Below are 24,419 nucleotides of genomic sequence, written 5' to 3' on the forward strand. Positions count from 1 at the left end.
TTAACTTGTGTCAACACATCTGCCAGCAGCACTGACCAGCCACTGCTGACCCTCACTCAGGCTTCACTTGTTTCAACACATCTGCCAGCAGCACTGACCAGCAACTGCTGACCCTCACTCAGGCTTCACTTTTGTCAACACATCTGTCAGCAGCACTGACCAGCCACCGTTGACCCTCACTCAGGCTTCACTTGTGTCAACACATCTGCCAGCAGCACTGACCAGCCACTGCTGACCCTCACTCAGGCGTCACTTTTGTCAACACATCTGCCAGCAGCACTGACCAGCCACCGCTCTCACTCGGGCTTCACTTGTGTCAACACATCTGCCAGCAGCACTGACCAGCCACTGCTGACCCTCACTCGGGCTTCACTTGTGTCAACACATCTGCCAGCAGCACTGACCAGCCACCGCTGACCCTCACTCAGGCTTCACTTGTGTCAACACATCTGCCAGCAGCACTGACCAGCCACTGCTGACCCTCACTCAGGTTTCACTTTTGTCAACACATCTGCCAGCAGCACTGATCAGCCACTGCTGACCCTCACTCAGGCTTCACTTGTGTCAACACATCTGCCAGCAGCACTGACCAGCCACCGCTGACCCTCACACAGGCTTCACTTGTGTCAACACATCTGCCAGCAGCACTGACCAGCCACTGCTGACCCTCACTCAGGCTTCACTTGTGTCAACACATCTGCCAGCAGCACTGACCAACCACTGCTGACCCTCACTCAGGCTTCACTTGTGTAAACACATCTGCCAGCTGCACTGACCAGCCACTGCTGACCCTCACTCAGGCTTCACTTGTGTCAACACATCTGCCAGCAGCACTGACCAGCCACCGCTGACCTTCACTCAGGCTTCACTTGTGTCAACACATCTGCCAGCAGCACTGACCAACCACTGCTGACCCTCACACAAGCTTCACTTGTGTCAATGCATCTGTCAGCAGCACTGACCAGCCACTGCTGACCCTCACTCAGGTTTCACTTTTGTCAACACATCTGCCAGCAGCATTGACCAGCCACTGCTGACCCTCACTCAGGCTTCACTTGTGTCAACACATCGGCCAGCAGCACTGACCAGCCACCGCTGACCCTCACTCAGGCTTCACTTGTGTCAACACATCTGCCAGCAGCACTGACCAACCACTGCTGACCCTCACTCAGGCTTCACTTGTGTCAACACATCGGCCAGCAGCAGTGACCAGCCACCGCTGACCCTCACTCAGGCTTCACTTGTGTCAACACATCTGCCAGCAGCACTGACCAGCCACTGCTGACCCTCACTCAGGCTTCACTTGTGTCAACACATCTGCCAGCAGCACTGACCAACCACTGCTGACCCTCACTCAGGCTTCACTTGTGTCAACACATCTGCCAGCAGCACTGACCAGCCACTGCTGACCCTCACTCAGGCTTCACTTGTGTCAACACATCTGCCAGCAGCACTGACCAGCCACCGCTGACCGTGACTCAGGTTTCACTTGTGTCAACACATCTGCCAGCAGCACTGACCAGCCACTGCTGACCCTGACTCAGGCTTCACTTGTGTCAACACATCTGCCAGCAGCACTGACCAGCCACTGCTGACCCTCACTCAGGCTTCACTTGTGTCAACACATCTGCCAGCAGCACTGACCAGCCACTGCTGACCCTCACTCAGGCTTCACTTGTGTCAACACATCTGCCAGCAGCACTGACCAGCCACTGCTGACCCTCACTCAGGCTTCACTTGTGTCAACACATCTGCCAGCAGCACTGACCAGCCACCGCTGACCCTCACTCAGGCTTCACTTGTGTCAACACATCTGCCAGCAGCACTGACCAGCCAGTGCTGACCCTCACTCAGGCTTCACTTGTGTCAACACATCTGCCAGCAGCACTGACCAGCCACTGCTGACCCTCACTCAGGTTTCACTTTTGTCAACACATCTGCCAGCAGCACTGACCAGCCACTGCTGACCCTCAGTCAGGCTTCACTTGTGTCAACACATGTGCCAGCAGCACTGACCAGCCACCGCTGACCCTCACTCAGGCTTCACTTGTGTCAACACATCTGCCAGCAGCACTGACCAGCCACTGCTGACCCTCACTCAGGCTTCACTTGTGTCAACACATCTGCCAGCAGCACTGACCAACCACTGCTGACCCTCACTCAGGCTTCACTTGTGTCAACACATCTGCCAGCTGCACTGACCAGCCACTGTTGACCCTCACTCAGGCTTCACTTGTGTCAACACATCTGCCAGCAGCACTGACCAGCCACCGCTGACCTTCACTCAGGCTTCACTTGTGTCAACACATCTGCCAGCAGCACTGACCAGCCACTGCTGACCCTCACTCAGTCTTCACTTGTGTCAACACATCTGCCAGCAGCACTGACCAGCCACTGCTGACCCTCACTCAGGCTTCACTTGTGTCAACACATCTGCCAGCAGCACTGACCAGCCACTGCTGACCCTCACTCAGGCTTCACTTGTGTCAACACATCTGCCAGCAGCACTGACCAGCCACCGCTGACCCTCACTCAGGCTTCACTTGTGTCAACACATCTGCCAGCAGCACTGACCAGCCACTGCTGACCCTCACTCAGGCTTCACTTGTGTCAACACATCTGCCAGCAGCACTGACCAGCCACTGCTGACCCCTCACTCAGGTTTCACTTTTGTCAACACATCTGCCAGCAGCACTGACCAGCCACTGCTGACCCTCAGTCAGGCTTCACTTGTGTCAACACATGTGCCAGCAGCACTGACCAGCCACCGCTGACCCTCACTCAGGCTTCACTTGTGTCAACACATCTGCCAGCAGCACTGACCAGCCACTGCTGACCCTCACTCAGGCTTCACTTGTGTCAACACATCTGCCAGCAGCACTGACCAACCACTGCTGACCCTCACTCAGGCTTCACTTGTGTCAACACATCTGCCAGCTGCACTGACCAGCCACTGTTGACCCTCACTCAGGCTTCACTTGTGTCAACACATCTGCCAGCAGCACTGACCAGCCACCGCTGACCTTCACTCAGGCTTCACTTGTGTCAACACATCTGCCAGCAGCACTGACCAACCACTGCTGACCCTCACTCAGGCTTCACTTGTGTCAACACATCTGTCAGCAGCACTGACCAGCCACTGCTTACCCTCTCACTCAGGTTTCACTTTTGTCAACACATCTGCCAGCAGCATTGACCAGCCACTGCTGACCCTCACTCAGGCTTCACTTGTGTCAACACATCTGCCAGCAGCACTGACCAGCCACTGCTGACCCTCACTCAGGCTTCACTTGTGTCAACACATCTGCCAGCAGCACTGACCAGCCACCGCTGACCGTGACTCAGGTTTCACTTGTGTCAACACATCTGCCAGCAGCACTGACCAGCCACTGCTGACCCTCACTCAGGCTTCACTTGTGTCAACACATCTGCCAGCAGCACTGACCAGCCACTGCTGACCCTCACTCAGGCTTCACTTGTGTCAACACATCTGCCAGCAGCACTGACCAGCCACTGCTGACCCTCACTCAGGCTTCACTTGTGTCAACACATCTGCCAGCAGCACTGACCAGCCACTGCTGACCCTCACTCAGGCTTCACTTGTGTCAACACATCTGCCAGCAGCACTGACCAGCCACCGCTGACCCTCACTCAGGCTTCACTTGTGTCAACACATCTGCAAGCAGCACTGACCAGCCACTGCTGACCCTCACTCAGGCTTCACTTGTGTCAACACATCTGCCAGCAGCACTGACCAGCCACTGCTGACCCTCACTCAGGTTTCACTTTTGTCAACACATCTGCCAGCAGCACTGACCAGCCACTGCTGACCCTCAGTCAGGCTTCACTTGTGTCAACACATGTGCCAGCAGCACTGACCAGCCACCGCTGACCCTCACTCAGGCTTCACTTGTGTCAACACATCTGCCAGCAGCACTGACCAGCCACTGCTGACCCTCACTCAGGCTTCACTTGTGTCAACACATCTGCCAGCAGCACTGACCAACCACTGCTGACCCTCACTCAGGCTTCACTTGTGTCAACACATCTGCCAGCTGCACTGACCAGCCACTGTTGACCCTCACTCAGGCTTCACTTGTGTCAACACATCTGCCAGCAGCACTGACCAGCCACCGCTGACCTTCACTCAGGCTTCACTTGTGTCAACACATCTGCCAGCAGCACTGACCAACCACTGCTGACCCTCACTCAGGCTTCACTTGTGTCAACACATCTGTCAGCAGCACTGACCAGCCACTGCTGACCCTCTCACTCAGGTTTCACTTTTGTCAACACATCTGCCAGCAGCATTGACCAGCCACTGCTGACCCTCACTCAGGCTTCACTTGTGTCAACACATCTGCCAGCAGCACTGACCAGCCACTGCTGACCCTCACTCAGGCTTCACTTGTGTCAACACATCTGCCAGCAGCACTGACCAGCCACTGCTGACCCTCACTCAGGCTTCACTTGTGTCAACACATCTGCCAGCAGCACTGACCAGCCACCGCTGACCCTCACTCAGGCTTCACTTGTGTCAACACATCTGCCAGCAGCACTGACCAGCCACTGCTGACCCTCACTCAGGCTTCACTTGTGTCAACACATCTGCCAGCAGCACTGACCAGCCACTGCTGACCCCTCACTCAGGTTTCACTTTTGTCAACACATCTGCCAGCAGCACTGACCAGCCACTGCTGACCCTCAGTCAGGCTTCACTTGTGTCAACACATGTGCCAGCAGCACTGACCAGCCACCGCTGACCCTCACTCAGGCTTCACTTGTGTCAACACATCTGCCAGCAGCACTGACCAGCCACTGCTGACCCTCACTCAGGCTTCACTTGTGTCAACACATCTGCCAGCAGCACTGACCAACCACTGCTGACCCTCACTCAGGCTTCACTTGTGTCAACACATCTGCCAGCTGCACTGACCAGCCACTGTTGACCCTCACTCAGGCTTCACTTGTGTCAACACATCTGCCAGCAGCACTGACCAGCCACCGCTGACCTTCACTCAGGCTTCACTTGTGTCAACACATCTGCCAGCAGCACTGACCAACCACTGCTGACCCTCACTCAGGCTTCACTTGTGTCAACACATCTGTCAGCAGCACTGACCAGCCACTGCTTACCCTCTCACTCAGGTTTCACTTTTGTCAACACATCTGCCAGCAGCATTGACCAGCCACTGCTGACCCTCACTCAGGCTTCACTTGTGTCAACACATCGGCCAGCAGCACTGACCAGCCACCGCTGACCCTCACTCAGGCTTCACTTGTGTCAACACATCTGCCAGCAGCACTGACCAGCCACTGCTGACCCTCACTCAGGCTTCACTTGTGTCAACACATCTGCCAGCAGCACTGACCAACCACTGCTGACCCTCACTCAGGCTTCACTTGTGTCAACACATCTGCCAGCAGCACTGACCAGCCACTGCTGACCCTCACTCAGGCTTCACTTGTGTCAACACATCTGCCAGCAGCACTGACCAGCCACTGCTGACCCTCACTCAGGCTTCACTTGTGTCAACACATCTGCCAGCAGCACTGACCAGCCACTGCTGACCCTCACTCAGGCTTCACTTGTGTCAACACATCTGCCAGCAGCACTGACCAACCACTGCTGACCCTCACTCAGGCTTCACTTGTGTCAACACATCTGCCAGCAGCACTGACCAGCCACTGCTGACCCTCACTCAGGCTTCACTTGTGTCAACACATCTGCCAGCAGCACTGACCAGCCACCGCTGATCCTGACTCAGGCTTCACTTGTGTCAACACATCTGCCAGCAGCACTGACCAGCCACTGCTGACCCTCACTCAGGCTTCACTTGTGTCAACACATCGGCCAGCAGCACTGACCAGCCACCGCTGATCCTGACTCAGACTTCACTTGTGTCAACACATCTACCAGCAGCACTGACCAGCCACTGCTGACCCTCACTCAGGCTTCACTTGTGTCAACACATCTGCCAGCAGCACTGACCAGCCACTGCTGACCCTCACTCAGGCTTCACTTGTGTCAACACATCTGCCAGCAGCACTGACCAGCCACCGCTGACCGTGACTCAGGTTTCACTTGTGTCAACACATCTGCCAGCAGCACTGACCAGCCACTGCTGACCCTCACTCAGGCTTCACTTGTGTCAACACATCTGCCAGCAGCACTGACCAGCCACTGCTGACCCTCACTCAGGCTTCACTTGTGTCAACACATCTGCCAGCAGCACTGACCAGCCACTGCTGACCCTCACTCAGGCTTCACTTGTGTCAACACATCTGCCAGCAGCACTGACCAGCCACTGCTGACCCTCACTCAGGCTTCACTTGTGTCAACACATCTGCCAGCAGCACTGACCAGCCACCGCTGACCCTCACTCAGGCTTCACTTGTGTCAACACATCTGCCAGCAGCACTGACCAGCCACTGCTGACCCTCACTCAGGCTTCACTTGTGTCAACACATCTGCCAGCAGCACTGACCAGCCACTGCTGACCCTCACTCAGGTTTCACTTTTGTCAACACATCTGCCAGCAGCACTGACCAGCCACTGCTGACCCTCAGTCAGGCTTCACTTGTGTCAACACATGTGCCAGCAGCACTGACCAGCCACCGCTGACCCTCACTCAGGCTTCACTTGTGTCAACACATCTGCCAGCAGCACTGACCAGCCACTGCTGACCCTCACTCAGGCTTCACTTGTGTCAACACATCTGCCAGCAGCACTGACCAACCACTGCTGACCCTCACTCAGGCTTCACTTGTGTCAACACATCTGCCAGCTGCACTGACCAGCCACTGTTGACCCTCACTCAGGCTTCACTTGTGTCAACACATCTGCCAGCAGCACTGACCAGCCACCGCTGACCTTCACTCAGGCTTCACTTGTGTCAACACATCTGCCAGCAGCACTGACCAACCACTGCTGACCCTCACTCAGGCTTCACTTGTGTCAACACATCTGTCAGCAGCACTGACCAGCCACTGCTGACCCTCTCACTCAGGTTTCACTTTTGTCAACACATCTGCCAGCAGCATTGACCAGCCACTGCTGACCCTCACTCAGGCTTCACTTGTGTCAACACATCTGCCAGCAGCACTGACCAGCCACTGCTGACCCTCACTCAGGCTTCACTTGTGTCAACACATCTGCCAGCAGCACTGACCAGCCACTGCTGACCCTCACTCAGGCTTCACTTGTGTCAACACATCTGCCAGCAGCACTGACCAGCCACCGCTGACCCTCACTCAGGCTTCACTTGTGTCAACACATCTGCCAGCAGCACTGACCAGCCACTGCTGACCCTCACTCAGGCTTCACTTGTGTCAACACATCTGCCAGCAGCACTGACCAGCCACTGCTGACCCCTCACTCAGGTTTCACTTTTGTCAACACATCTGCCAGCAGCACTGACCAGCCACTGCTGACCCTCAGTCAGGCTTCACTTGTGTCAACACATGTGCCAGCAGCACTGACCAGCCACCGCTGACCCTCACTCAGGCTTCACTTGTGTCAACACATCTGCCAGCAGCACTGACCAGCCACTGCTGACCCTCACTCAGGCTTCACTTGTGTCAACACATCTGCCAGCAGCACTGACCAACCACTGCTGACCCTCACTCAGGCTTCACTTGTGTCAACACATCTGCCAGCTGCACTGACCAGCCACTGTTGACCCTCACTCAGGCTTCACTTGTGTCAACACATCTGCCAGCAGCACTGACCAGCCACCGCTGACCTTCACTCAGGCTTCACTTGTGTCAACACATCTGCCAGCAGCACTGACCAACCACTGCTGACCCTCACTCAGGCTTCACTTGTGTCAACACATCTGTCAGCAGCACTGACCAGCCACTGCTTACCCTCTCACTCAGGTTTCACTTTTGTCAACACATCTGCCAGCAGCATTGACCAGCCACTGCTGACCCTCACTCAGGCTTCACTTGTGTCAACACATCGGCCAGCAGCACTGACCAGCCACCGCTGACCCTCACTCAGGCTTCACTTGTGTCAACACATCTGCCAGCAGCACTGACCAGCCACTGCTGACCCTCACTCAGGCTTCACTTGTGTCAACACATCTGCCAGCAGCACTGACCAACCACTGCTGACCCTCACTCAGGCTTCACTTGTGTCAACACATCTGCCAGCAGCACTGACCAGCCACTGCTGACCCTCACTCAGGCTTCACTTGTGTCAACACATCTGCCAGCAGCACTGACCAGCCACTGCTGACCCTCACTCAGGCTTCACTTGTGTCAACACATCTGCCAGCAGCACTGACCAGCCACTGCTGACCCTCACTCAGGCTTCACTTGTGTCAACACATCTGCCAGCAGCACTGACCAACCACTGCTGACCCTCACTCAGGCTTCACTTGTGTCAACACATCTGCCAGCAGCACTGACCAGCCACTGCTGACCCTCACTCAGGCTTCACTTGTGTCAACACATCTGCCAGCAGCACTGACCAGCCACCGCTGATCCTGACTCAGGCTTCACTTGTGTCAACACATCTGCCAGCAGCACTGACCAGCCACTGCTGACCCTCACTCAGGCTTCACTTGTGTCAACACATCGGCCAGCAGCACTGACCAGCCACCGCTGATCCTGACTCAGACTTCACTTGTGTCAACACATCTGCCAGCAGCACTGACCAGCCACTGCTGACCCTCACTCAGGCTTCACTTGTGTCAACACATCTGCCAGCAGCACTGACCAGCCACTGCCGACCCTCACTCAGGCTTCACTTGTGTCAACACATCTGCCAGCAGCACTGACCAGCCACTGTTGACCCTCACTCAGGCTTCACTTTTATCAACACATCTGCCAGCAGCACTGACCAGCCACTGTTGACCCTCACTCAGGCTTCACTTGTGTCAACACATCTGCCAGCAGCACTGACCAGCCACCGCTGACCCTCACTCAGGCTTCACTTGTGTCAACACATCTGCCAGCAGCACTGACCAGCCACCGCTGACCCTCACTCAGGCTTCACTTGTGTCAATACATCTGCCAGCAGCACTGACCAGCCACTGCCGACCCTCACTCAGGCTTCACTTGTGTCAACACATCTGCCAGCAGCACTGACCAGCCACCGCTGACCCTCACTCAGGCTTCACTTGTGTCAACACATCTGCCAGCAGCACTGATCAGCCACGGCTGATCCTCACTCAGGCTTCACTTGTGTCAACACATCTGCCAGCAGCACTCACCAGCCACTGCTGACCCTCACTCAGGCTTCACTTGTGTCAACACATCGGCCAGCAGCACTGATCAGCCACCGCTGATCCTCACTCAGGCTTCACTTGTGTCAACACATCAGCCAGCAGCACTGACCAACCACTGCTGACCCTCACTCAGGCTTCACTTGTGTCAACACATCTGCCAGCAGCACTGACCAACCACTGCTGACCCTCACTCAGGCTTCACTTGTGTCAACACATCTGCCAGCAGCACTGACCAGCCACTGCTGACCCTCACTCAGGCTTCACTTGTGTCAACACATCTGCCAGCAGCACTGACCAGCCACTGCTGACCCTCACTCAGGCTTCACTTGTGTCAACACATCTGCCAGCAGCACTCACCAGCCACTGCTGACCCTCACTCAGGCTTCACTTGTGTCAACACATCGGCCAGCAGCACTGACCAGCCACTGCTGACCCTCACACAGGCTTCACTTGTGTCAACACATCTGCCAGCAGCACTGACCAGCCACTGCTGACCCTCACTCAGGCTTCACTTGTGTCAACACATCTGCCAGCAGCACTCACCAGCCACTGCTGACCCTCACTCAGGCTTCACTTGTGTCAACACATCGGCCAGCAGCACTGATCAGCCACCGCTGACCCTCACTCAGGCTTCAATTGTGTCAACACATCTGCCAGCAGCACTGACCAGCCACCGCTGACCCTCACTCAGGCTTCAATTGTGTCAACACATCTGCCAGCAGCACTGACCACCCACCGCTGACCCTCACACAGGCTTCACTTGTGTCAACACATCTGCCAGCAGCACTGACCAGCCACTGCTGACCCTCACTCAGGCTTCACTTGTGTCAACACATCTGCCAGCAGCACTGACCAGCCACTGCTGACCCTCACACAGGCTTCACTTGTGTCAACACATCTGCCAGCAGCACTGACCAGCCACCGCTGACCCTCACTCAGGCTTCACTTGTGTCAACACATCTGCCAGCAGCACTCACCAGCCACTGCTGACCCTCACTCAGGCTTCACTTGTGTCAACACATCTGCCAGCAGCACTCACCAGCCACTGCTGACCCTCACACAGGCTTCACTTGTGTCAACACATCTGCCAGCAGCACTGACCAGCCACCGCTGACCCTCACTCAGGCTTCACTTGTGTCAACACATCTGCCAGCAGCACTGACCAGCCACCGCTGACCCTCACTCAGGCTTCACTTGTGTCAACACATCTGCCAGCAGCACTGACCAGCCACTGCTGACCCTCACTCAGGCTTCACTTGTGTCAACACATCTGCCAGCAGCACTGACCAGCCACCGCTGACCCTCACTCAGGCTTCACTTGTGTCAACACATCTGCCAGCAGCACTGACCAGCCACTGCTGACCCTCACTCAGGCTTCACTTGTGTCAACACATCTGCCAGCAGCACTGACCAACCACTGCTGACCCTCACTCAGGCTTCACTTGTGTCAACACATCTGCCAGCAGCACTGACCAGCCACCGCTGACCTTCACACAGGCTTCACTTGTGTCAACACATCTGCCAGCAGCACTGACCAGCCACTGCTGACCCTCACTCAGGTTTCACTTGTGTCAACACATCTGCCAGCAGCACTGACCAGCCACCGCTGACCCTCACACAGGCTTCACTTGTGTCAACACATGTGCCAGCAGCACTGACCAGCCACTGCTGACCCTCACTCAGGCTTCACTTGTGTCAACACATCTGCCAGCAGCACTGACCAGCCACCGCTGACCCTCACACAGGCTTCACTTGTGTCAACACATCTGCCAGCAGCACTGACCAGCCACTGTTGACCCTCACTCAGGCTTCACTTTTATCAACACATCTGCCAGCAGCACTGACCAGCCACTGTTGACCCTCACTCAGGCTTCACTTGTGTCAACACATCTGCCAGCAGCACTGACCAGCCATTGCTGACCCTCACTCAGGCTTCACTTGTGTCAACACATCTGCCAGCAGCACTGACCAGCCACTGCTGACCCTCACTCAGGCTTCACTTGTGTCAACACATCTGCCAGCAGCACTTACCAGCCACTGCTGACCCTCACTCAGGCTTCACTTGTGTCGACACATCTGCCAGCAGCACTGACCAGCCACTGCTGACCCTCACGCAGGCTTCACTTGTGTCAACACATCTGCCAGCAGCACTGACCAGCCACCGCTGACCCTCACACAGGCTTCACTTGTGTCAACACATCTGCCAGCAGCACTGACCAGCCACTGCTGACCCTCACTCAGGCTTCACTTGTCTCAACACATCTGCCAGCAGCACTGACCAGCCACTTCTGACCCTCACTCAGGCTTCACTTGTGTCAACACATCTGCCAGCAGCACTGACCAGCCACTGCTGACCCTCAGTCAGGCTTCACTTGTGTCAACACATCTGCCAGCAGCACTGACCAGCCACTGCTGACCCTCAGTCAGGCTTCACTTGTGTCAACACATCTGCCAGCAGCACTGACCAGCCACTGCTGACCCTCACTCAGGCTTCACTTGTGTCAACACATCTGCCAGCAGCACTGACCAGCCACCGCTGACCTTCACTCAGGCTTCACTTGTGTCAACACATCTGCCAGCAGCACTGACCAACCACTGCTGACCCTCACTCAGGCTTCACTTGTGTCAACACATCTGTCAGCAGCACTGACCAGCCACTGCTGACCCTCTCACTCAGGTTTCACTTTTGTCAACACATCTGCCAGCAGCATTGACCAGCCACTGCTGACCCTCACTCAGGCTTCACTTGTGTCAACACATCTGCCAGCAGCACTGACCAGCCACTGCTGACCCTCACTCAGGCTTCACTTGTGTCAACACATCTGCCAGCAGCACTGACCAGCCACTGCTGACCCTCACTCAGGCTTCACTTGTGTCAACACATCTGCCAGCAGCACTGACCAGCCACCGCTGACCCTCACTCAGGCTTCACTTGTGTCAACACATCTGCCAGCAGCACTGACCAGCCACTGCTGACCCTCACTCAGGCTTCACTTGTGTCAACACATCTGCCAGCAGCACTGACCAGCCACTGCTGACCCCTCACTCAGGTTTCACTTTTGTCAACACATCTGCCAGCAGCACTGACCAGCCACTGCTGACCCTCAGTCAGGCTTCACTTGTGTCAACACATGTGCCAGCAGCACTGACCAGCCACCGCTGACCCTCACTCAGGCTTCACTTGTGTCAACACATCTGCCAGCAGCACTGACCAGCCACTGCTGACCCTCACTCAGGCTTCACTTGTGTCAACACATCTGCCAGCAGCACTGACCAACCACTGCTGACCCTCACTCAGGCTTCACTTGTGTCAACACATCTGCCAGCTGCACTGACCAGCCACTGTTGACCCTCACTCAGGCTTCACTTGTGTCAACACATCTGCCAGCAGCACTGACCAGCCACCGCTGACCTTCACTCAGGCTTCACTTGTGTCAACACATCTGCCAGCAGCACTGACCAACCACTGCTGACCCTCACTCAGGCTTCACTTGTGTCAACACATCTGTCAGCAGCACTGACCAGCCACTGCTTACCCTCTCACTCAGGTTTCACTTTTGTCAACACATCTGCCAGCAGCATTGACCAGCCACTGCTGACCCTCACTCAGGCTTCACTTGTGTCAACACATCGGCCAGCAGCACTGACCAGCCACCGCTGACCCTCACTCAGGCTTCACTTGTGTCAACACATCTGCCAGCAGCACTGACCAGCCACTGCTGACCCTCACTCAGGCTTCACTTGTGTCAACACATCTGCCAGCAGCACTGACCAACCACTGCTGACCCTCACTCAGGCTTCACTTGTGTCAACACATCTGCCAGCAGCACTGACCAGCCACTGCTGACCCTCACTCAGGCTTCACTTGTGTCAACACATCTGCCAGCAGCACTGACCAGCCACTGCTGACCCTCACTCAGGCTTCACTTGTGTCAACACATCTGCCAGCAGCACTGACCAGCCACTGCTGACCCTCACTCAGGCTTCACTTGTGTCAACACATCTGCCAGCAGCACTGACCAACCACTGCTGACCCTCACTCAGGCTTCACTTGTGTCAACACATCTGCCAGCAGCACTGACCAGCCACTGCTGACCCTCACTCAGGCTTCACTTGTGTCAACACATCTGCCAGCAGCACTGACCAGCCACCGCTGATCCTGACTCAGGCTTCACTTGTGTCAACACATCTGCCAGCAGCACTGACCAGCCACTGCTGACCCTCACTCAGGCTTCACTTGTGTCAACACATCGGCCAGCAGCACTGACCAGCCACCGCTGATCCTGACTCAGACTTCACTTGTGTCAACACATCTACCAGCAGCACTGACCAGCCACTGCTGACCCTCACTCAGGCTTCACTTGTGTCAACACATCTGCCAGCAGCACTGACCAGCCACTGCCGACCCTCACTCAGGCTTCACTTGTGTCAACACATCTGCCAGCAGCACTGACCAGCCACTGTTGACCCTCACTCAGGCTTCACTTTTATCAACACATCTGCCAGCAGCACTGACCAGCCACTGTTGACCCTCACTCAGGCTTCACTTGTGTCAACACATCTGCCAGCAGCACTGACCAGCCACCGCTGACCCTCACTCAGGCTTCACTTGTGTCAACACATCTGCCAGCAGCACTGACCAGCCACCGCTGACCCTCACTCAGGCTTCACTTGTGTCAATACATCTGCCAGCAGCACTGACCAGCCACTGCCGACCCTCACTCAGGCTTCACTTGTGTCAACACATCTGCCAGCAGCACTGACCAGCCACCGCTGACCCTCACTCAGGCTTCACTTGTGTCAACACATCTGCCAGCAGCACTGATCAGCCACGGCTGATCCTCACTCAGGCTTCACTTGTGTCAACACATCTGCCAGCAGCACTCACCAGCCACTGCTGACCCTCACTCAGGCTTCACTTGTGTCAACACATCGGCCAGCAGCACTGATCAGCCACCGCTGATCCTCACTCAGGCTTCACTTGTGTCAACACATCTGCCAGCAGCACTGACCAACCACTGCTGACCCTCACTCAGGCTTCACTTGTGTCAACACATCTGCCAGCAGCACTGACCAACCACTGCTGACCCTCACTCAGGCTTCACTTGTGTCAACACATCTGCCAGCAGCACTGACCAGCCACTGCTGACCCTCACTCAGGCTTCACTTGTGTCAACACATCTGCCAGCAGCACTGACCAGCCACTGCTGACCCTCACTCAGGCTTCACTTGTGTCAACACATCTGCCAGCAGCACTCACCAGCCACTGCTGACCCTCACTCATGCTTCACTTGTGTCAACACATCGGCCAGCAGCACTGACCAGCCACTGCTGACCCTCACACAGGCTTCACTTGTGTCAACACATCTGCCAGCAGCACTGACCAGCCACTGCTGACCCTCACTCAGGCTTCACTTGTGTCAACACATCTGCCAGCAGCACTCACCAGCCACTGCTGACCCTCACTCAGGCTTCACTTGTGTCAACACATCGGCCAGCAGCACTGATCAGCCACCGCTGACCCTCACTCAGGCTTCAATTGTGTCAACACATCTGCCAGCAGCACTGACCAGCCACCGCTGACCCTCACTCAGGCTTCAATTGTGTCAACACATCTGCCAGCAGCACTGACCACCCACCGCTGACCCTCACACAGGCTTCACTTGTGTCAACACATCTGCCAGCAGCACTGACCAGCCACTGCTGACCCTCACTCAGGCTTCACTTGTGTCAACACATCTGCCAGCAGCACTGACCAGCCACTGCTGACCCTCACACAGGCTTCACTTGTGTCAACACATCTGCCAGCAGCACTGACCAGCCACCGCTGACCCTCACTCAGGCTTCACTTGTGTCAACACATCTGCCAGCAGCACTCACCAGCCACTGCTGACCCTCACTCAGGCTTCACTTGTGTCAACACATCTGCCAGCAGCACTCACCAGCCACTGCTGACCCTCACACAGGCTTCACTTGTGTCAACACATCTGCCAGCAGTACTGACCAGCCACCGCTGACCCTCACTCAGGCTTCACTTGTGTCAACACATCTGCCAGCAGCACTGACCAGCCACCGCTGACCCTCACTCAGGCTTCACTTGTGTCAACACATCTGCCAGCAGCACTGACCAGCCACTGCTGACCCTCACTCAGGCTTCACTTGTGTCAACACATCTGCCAGCAGCACTGACCAGCCACCGCTGACCCTCACTCAGGCTTCACTTGTGTCAACACATCTGCCAGCAGCAGTGACCAGCCACTGCTGACCCTCACTCAGGCTTCACTTGTGTCAACACATCTGCCAGCAGCACTGACCAACCACTGCTGACCCTCACTCAGGCTTCACTTGTGTCAACACATCTGCCAGCAGCACTGACCAGCCACCGCTGACCTTCACACAGGCTTCACTTGTGTCAACACATCTGCCAGCAGCACTGACCAGCCACTGCTGACCCTCACTCAGGTTTCACTTGTGTCAACACATCTGCCAGCAGCACTGACCAGCCACCGCTGACCCTCACACAGGCTTCACTTGTGTCAACACATGTGCCAGCAGCACTGACCAGCCACTGCTGACCCTCACTCAGGCTTCACTTGTGTCAACACATCTGCCAGCAGCACTGACCAGCCACCGCTGACCCTCACACAGGCTTCACTTGTGTCAACACATCTGCCAGCAGCACTGACCAGCCACTGTTGACCCTCACTCAGGCTTCACTTTTATCAACACATCTGCCAGCAGCACTGACCAGCCACTGTTGACCCTCACTCAGGCTTCACTTGTGTCAACACATCTGCCAGCAGCACTGACCAGCCATTGCTGACCCTCACTCAGGCTTCACTTGTGTCAACACATCTGCCAGCAGCACTGACCAGCCACTGCTGACCCTCACTCAGGCTTCACTTGTGTCAACACATCTGCCAGCAGCACTTACCAGCCACTGCTGACCCTCACTCAGGCTTCACTTGTGTCAACACATCTGCCAGCAGCACTGACCAGCCACAGCTGACCCTCACGCAGGCTTCACTTGTGTCAACACATCTGCCAGCAGCACTGACCAGCCACCGCTGACCCTCACACAGGCTTCACTTGTGTCAACACATCTGCCAGCAGCACTGACCAGCCACTGCTGACCCTCACTCAGGCTTCACTTGTCTCAACACATCTGCCAGCAGCACTGACCAGCCACTTCTGACCCTCACTCAGGCTTCACTTGTGTCAACACATCTGCCAGCAGCACTGACCAGCCACTGCTGACCCTCAGTCAGGCTTCACTTGTGTCAACACATCTGCCAGCAGCACTGACCAGCCACTGCTGACCCTCAGTCAGGCTTCACTTGTGTCAACACATCTGCCAGCAGCACTGACCAGCCACTGCTGACCCTCACTCAGGCTTCACTTGTGTCAACACATCTGCCAGCAGCACTGACCAGCCACTGCTGACCCTCACTCAGGCTTTACTTGTGTCAACACATCTGCCAGCAGCACTGACCAACCACTGCTGACCCTCACTCAGGCTTCTAATTAAAACACCCTCATTCAAATTAAATTGTAAATGTTTTGCCCTTATCACACTTTTCAGACGGTGGAAACTTCGTTATACACTTGTAGCGATGTTCGCTGCCTTTACCATGTAAAATGATCGTTGACAACATCCTACGACCAAAACTAGAAAGCTAAATGTTGGAAGCACTTGTTGAAGGTATACTGTATAAACTGGGAAGCATTGAAGATCTTTAAAAGTCTTAGCAGTCGCTACATTTAACTGAGGTTGATGCGAGAGTGTTGTGTTTTACGGTAAGATCCTCGACAGCAGTCGTCTTTTCATAATTTTTAGCACATGCTATATTGAAGAGTTTAGTTCTGACATTACATGGTTTCGCTTACAGAAAATTCAGAGGTGATGGTCAGCGTACATCAGTCAGGTGAGGTTTGGTAATCAACTCTTTGTAGCAGATCAGTTTGCTCCGTAATCTGGTAAACCAGGTTTTTCTTTGGTTATTCGCACACGCACCCACGGACGCACGCACACACGCTCGCGCGCACACACAAACACACACAAATATATATATATATATATATATATATGTGTGTGTGTGTGTGTGTGTGTGTGTGTGTGTGTGTGTGTGTGTGTGTGTGTGTGTGTGTGTGTGTGTAGTGACGAATAGGTAAAACTGGTCAATTAAAAATAACTCTTTTAAAATTAAGTCCTTTCTAAAATTTTCTCTTATACGTTTAAAGATATATTTTTTTCATTTATGTTAATGTAAAAGTTAGAAATTATTTACCAAAAGAACCTTAAAAAATTTGCCTAACGTTATTATAAGGAGCGCAATTTAATTTAGCCTAATCCAACTAAATATATTTTAGATAAGTTTACAACAATTTAATAGACAGACACAATGAAATATATTTTTTTCGTTAGGTTCATTTTGATTTTTGCAAAATTATTGCATACACAATTTTTCGCTTGCCTTATTCGGTAAGAAGAGCGTTACTATTTAAGCTAGAATCGCAAGTTTTACCTATTCGGCAGGTGGGTGACACGTGCCAGTATCTCTGAGTTCAGAGAGAGATACTGGCAGGTGTCACCCACGTCACTCGGGTGTTGGCAAGAGGTGTGGGGTTGTCACAGTTGCTCTTTGCTGATGACACTGTGCTTTTGGCAGATTCTGAAGAGAAGTTCCAGAGGTTGGTGGATGAGTTTGTTAAGGTATGTAAAAGAAGAAAATTAAAAGTGAATAGATGATGGGTCTATTAAGAATGAGGTGAATCATAAAATTGATGAGAGGAAAAAGGTGAGTGGTGCAGTTAGGAGTCTGTGGAGACAAAGAACTTTGTCCGTGGAAGCAAAGAGGGGAATATATGAGAGTATAGTTATACCAACACTCTTACATAGGTGTGAAGCATGGGTGATGAATGTTGCAACAAGGAGAAGGCTGGAGGCAGTGGAAATGTCATGTCTGAGGGCAATGTGTGGTGTGAATATAATGCATAGAATTCGTAGTTTGGAAATTAAGAGAAGGTACAGGATTACCAAATCTATTATCCAGAGGGTTGAGAAGGGGTTGTTGAGGTAGTTCGGACATGTGGAAAGGTTAGAAGGAAATAGAATGGTTTCGAGAGTGTATAAATCTGTAGTGGAGGGAAGGCGGAGCAGGGGTCGGCCTATGAAAGGTTGGAGGGAGGTTTTGCGTGCGATGAGCTTGGACTTCCAGCAATCATGCATGAGCGTGTTAGGAGTGAATGAAAGCAAATGGTTTTTAGGACTTGACTCGCTGTTCGAGTGTGAGCAAGGTATGTTGAAGGGTTCAGGGAAACCGGCAGGCCGGACTTGAGTCCTGGAGAAGGGATGCACAGTGCTGCGCTCTGAAGGACGGGTGGGGATGTTTGCAGTTTGGAGGGACATCTGAACTGTATTCTCGGTATTATCACACACATATATATACTATACATATATACGTACTGTATATACATGGGTCCCTCTTTGCTAGAAAATATGAGGACTCGCAACCCTGGAGAAGTAAATCATTTTGATTCAAGATAAAAATCTTTGTATTTCTCCAAAATCGCGAAATGAGTATTTTTCTGCTACCATTACATTATTTTTTTTATTATTAACATCGGCCGTTTCCCACCAAGGCAGGGTGGCCCGAAAAAGAAAAACTTTCACCATCATTCACTCCATCACTGTCTTGCCAGAAGGGTGCTTTACACTACAGTTTTTAAACTGCAACATTAACACACCTCCTTCAGAGTGCAGGCACTGTACTTCCCATCTCCAGGACTCAAGTCCGGCCTGCCGGTTTCCCTGAACCCCTTCATAAATGTTACTTTGCTCACACTCCAACAGCACGTCAAGTATTAAAAACCATTTGTCTCCATTCACTCCTATCAAACACGCTAGGCCGACCCCTACCCCGCCTTCCTTCCACTACAGACTGATACACTCTTGAAGTTATTCTGTTTCGCTCCATTCTCTCCACATGTCCGAACCACCTCAACAACCCTTCCTCAGCCCTCTGGACAACAGTTTTGGTAATCCCGCACCTCCTCCTAACTTTCAAACTACGAATTCTCTGCATTATATTCACACCACACATTGCCCTCAGACACGACATCTCTACTGCCTCCAGCCTTCTCCTCGCTGCAACATTCATCACCCATGCTTCACACCCATATAAGACCGTTGGTAATACTATACTCTCATACATTCCCCTCTTTGCTTCCAAGGACAAAATTCTTTGTCTCCACAGGCTCCTAAGTGCACCACTCACCCTTTTCCCCTCATCAATTCTATGATTCACCTCATCTTTCATAGACCCATCCGCTGACACGTCCACTCCCAAATATCCGAATACATTCACCTCCTCCATACTCTCTCCCTCTAATCTGATATCCAATCTTTCATCACCTAATCTTTTTGTTATCCTCATAACCTTACTCTTTCCTGTATTCACTTTTAATTTTCTTCTTTTACATACTCTACCAAATTCATTCACCAACCTCTGCAACTTCTCTTCAGAATCTCCCAAGAGCACAGTGTCATCAGCAAAAAGCAGCTGTGACAACTCTCACTTTATGTGTGATTCTTTATCTTTTAACTCCACACCTCTTGTCAAGACCCTCGCATTTACTTCTCTTACAACCCCATCTATAAATATATTAAACAACCACGGTGACATCACACATCCTTGTCTAAGGCCTACTTTTACTGGGAAATAATTTCCCTCTTTCCTACATACTCTAACTTGAGCCTCACTATCCTCGTAAAAACTCTTCACTGCTTTCAGTAACCTACCTCCTACACCATACACTTGCAACATCTGCCACATTGCCCCCCTATCCACCCTGTCATACGCCTTTTCCAAATCCATAAATGCCACAAAAACCTCTTTAGCCTTAACTAAATACTGTTCACTTATATGTCTCACTACATATAGAGTTTTTTAAATACTGAATGGCATGTTTTTTGAGGACTTTGTATACATGCAGAATTACAAAACAGAGAAATTTAAGTTGTGGAACTCGTCAAATTTCTCAGACACGAGCCGGGAACCCAAGATGCAGCTGGCATTTTGCCTCTAGACCGCTACACTGATGCTCTGGAAGAGAAAGGTGACAGGCCGCCTGTGTTTGTCGTATCGTATCGACGAGTCTGAAACCCAACTTTTACAGAAACACTCGGCACGTCTCTCTCCTGGGTCGAAGTGATGTTGGTGGATAAAGAAGTATACATGTTTGTTCTGTGATTATCCTGTGAATAATAATTCGTCTTTGCTGAGTTGTGCTAAGTGGGAGGTGGGTGTCAGCCAGGGTGGATGCACATGCTTACTCACGCTAACTATCTGCTACTATTCTAAGGCTACAGTGTGATCCTATTAGGGTGGCTAGCATGCATCTCTGGACTACTGATTAATTGAAATAGTTCTTGGATAAAGACTGGGCTGTAGCAAGGATTCTGAGCCCATTAACTTCTTGGTGTTTAAAACACAATATTTTAGAAACAGCAGATCATATTGATCATACTGATTAGCTAATTCTTTACCTTATATACATGTTAACTCAAGGTGAATAGGGGCAGCAAGACGGAGAAGAACCACAATAAGGTCCGGGGGTCACAGTGTGTGCCAGGTGCAGAGACTGGATAAGTTAAGAGAAAAATCACCGAATGATGTGCACTCAGAGCTAAAAAGTTTGCTCTCTCCTTTTTGAAGATTGTACAATATCACATTGCTTCAGAAGTCTTTCCCACGATGACGCTCTCCCAACTGAATTGGTTTTGAGGTTTTCCATAGTCTAGCTCTTTGCCTACTATCCATATTTTTCGATGCACTGATATTTTGTTCAGATGGTACCTTATATACAAATGGTCCTTATGTATAAGTGGTACCCTATGTATAAGTGGTACCCTATGTATAAGTGGTACCCTATGTATAAGTGGTACCCTATGTATAAGTGGTACCCTATGTATAAGTGGTACCCTATGTATAATGGTACCCTATGTATAAGTGGCACCCTATGTATAATGGTACCCTATGTATAATGGTACCCTATGTATAATGGTACCCTATGTATAAGTGGTACCCTATGTATAAATGGCACCCTGTGTCATTTAGTGGGATTGGGATGTCGGATGTCACTCAAGATTCATTTTCTCCAGTCACACCGTGACCTTTTTCCGACTGAATATTTTCCAGATTTGGTTCACCTACATGATCTTGCTAGCTCATGAAGCAGATTAAGGGGTTTGGAATCTATTAGAAATTTAGATCATAACCATTCTTAGATGGTTGGTATATTAAATATAATGTGCAGATGCCATTTTATTATTTTTAATGAAGAATAAGTTGTTTAGGTAAGACACACATGCAACAGTTAGGTATCTTTATTTCGAAACGTTTCGCCTACACAGTAGGCTTCTTCAGTCGAGTACAGCAAAGTTGATAGAAGCGGAAGAGACTTGAAGACGATGTAATCAGTTACTTGTGCAGCATTTGAGAATCTTTATTGAAGGAACGTTTCGCCAGCCAGTTATTTCTTTAGTCCAATACAGAGAATAGCAGTGGAAGATAAGGAGGAGTTTAAGACAATCAGTCCCTCAGCCTGGAGTCGAAATTGCACAAATGTCTCGTTCTTCATCTTGTCGGTTTTGAAAACCATTCTTGATCCAAGTAACTGGAGTTGTCTTCTGAATTGAATCGAATTTGAATCAGCCTTCCATTCCATAGATCCAGTATGACCCCTACGGGCTTAGCGCTTTCCACTGGTTAAAATATAACTGAACGGCATCAGTCTTCAATGGCCGATGCATCGTATGAAGCAGAGGTAACGTTTCACGGGTTTAGGCTGCGTGGGCACAAATTTTGTTGGATTCTGGGCAATAACTGGAAAATTCGTTTCTGGTCGACTTTAAACTTTTATTGCTGTCGTGTTTTCCTCAAAGGAAACAATTTCTTTGAAGTTAGCTCGTGTAACTTGTAATGTGAAAATTTTATTAATCGGATTCTGTGAAATAGCTGGAGAATGTCTCTTGTGTTCAGTAATAAGTCAAAGTAATTGACTTTATTTGATTATTCTATGTTAAGTCGTGTTCTCTCAAAGTAATTAACCTTATTTGATTATTCTATGTTAAGTCGTCTTAATGTTCTCTCAAAGTAATTGACCTTATTTGATTATTCTATGTTAAGTCGTGTTCTCTCAAAGTAATTAATCTTATTTGATTATTCTATGTTAAGTCGTGTTCTCTCAAAGTAATTAACCTTATTTGATTATTCTATGTTAAGTCGTGTTCTCTCAAAGTAATTAACCTTATTTGATTATTCTATGTTAAGTCGTCTTAATGTTCTCTCAAAGTAATTGACCTTATTTGATTACTCTATGTTAAGTCGTCTTAATGTTCTCTCAAAGTAATTGACCTTATTTGATTATTCTATGTTAAGTCGTGTTCTCTCAAAGTAATTAACCTTATTTGATTATTCTATGTTAAGTCGTCTTAATGTTCTCTCAAAGTAATTAACATTATTTGATTATTCTATGTTAAGTCGTCTTAATGTTCTCTCAAAGTAATTGACCTTATTTGATTATTCTATGTTAAGTCGTGTTCTCTCAAAGTAATTAACCTTATTTGATTATTCTATGTTAAGTCGTGTTCTCTCAAAGTAATTAACCTTATTTAATTATTCTATGTTAAGTCGTCTTAATGTTCTCTCAAAGTAATTAACCTTATTTGATTATTCTATGTTAAGTCGTCTTTATGTTAAGTCGTCTTTATGTTAAGTCGTCTTAATGTTCTCTTATGCGCTTATAGTATTTACTTGTCCCCAAGATCATTGTTAACAATTTGTCTGTGTACACTAAGCTTCCATATATCTTGCTGTATTTATTTTCTTAGTAGATGGTTAGTCTTGGAGAAAAGTTTGGCTTGATTTTGTCCCGTGGAAACTGAAAGGAAATAAAATATACTACTTTCCATGCTATAATTTCTTAGTGTGGCATCTGATTGCGTTCAAGCTTCCCAAGCTGATAACAATGAATTTTTTGAGTGGCTTCAGGCTTAATGGGCTTATGTCTATTTGAATGGTCTGAATTATATTTGGGTGGCGTAATGTCCTAATTTACCATTTTTATTGATGAAATTTGAATAGTTTCCATGTGATGACTTGTGAATGCCCCTTCCGATTCCTTTCAAATTTTCCAGGGAATATTTAACTGTATTATCAACTTACGCCGCACTCTGCACTATTCCAGTCGCGTGCGTTGAGGTATTAGGGGGCTGGGGTTATGGAGCACGGGGATACCTTTATCGGACCGCTCACCAACCGAAAAACCTCTAGTTACTCCAAGAACATGTTGGAGTAAATCTCCAGTTGCCTACTGGATACCTTTCTGAGAGCACATGGGAGTCTAGCTGCAAGGGTAGAGGTTCTAACTGGCTATTATCGGGCGGAGGAGCGAGACTCCACCAGTCCTTGTACTGAATGACCTGCACATGGCCCGTGTGCAGAAATCCCAACTATTGTATAGAAATAATGAGGACTCGTGGACCTCGTTTTATGGTTAGCGGCGTCAGTGGTGGGTAGCACTTCACCTTTAATCCAGTGGAGGGGAAAAAGTGTCGTGCACTTCAGAGGTATATTGTTTTTATCGTCGTGTATTGTGACTCATTTGTTGCACTGCTTTCCTCCAGTGTACTTCGCACCGCGCAGTGCAAGTCGTAATTTGTACTAGCTGTTGGGCCGCCATCCGAGGGCATACGGAGGTGTGGGAGCTTCTAAGCTAATTTCATTCTCATCCCTGTTTGGTGTACTAGCCTCACTCGTTCGTGGTTACAATAGTATATAAATACTGCTCGTGAGGCTAGTACACCAAACAGGGATGAGAATGAAATTAGCTTAGAAGCTCCCACACCTCCGTATGCCCTCGGATGGCGGCCCAACAGCTAGCTGTGTGCTGGCTGCACCATTCTTGTAGGGTTGGGTGGTCCTGTGGTTTAAAGCGTTATGTGGTTCTCGCTTACCATGAGGCAGGCCAGTACAACATGGGTTCGAATCCTTGCCTAGCGCAGTGTTGTTATATATATATATAATATATATATATATATATATATATATATATATATATATATAAACGGATAAAAATCGTTTATATGTAAAAATGCAGAAACTAAAAACTCTTACGTCA

The sequence above is a fragment of the Cherax quadricarinatus genome, chromosome 3 (assembly GCF_038502225.1).
Source record: "Cherax quadricarinatus isolate ZL_2023a chromosome 3, ASM3850222v1, whole genome shotgun sequence".
NCBI lineage: Eukaryota > Metazoa > Arthropoda > Malacostraca > Decapoda > Parastacidae > Cherax > Cherax quadricarinatus.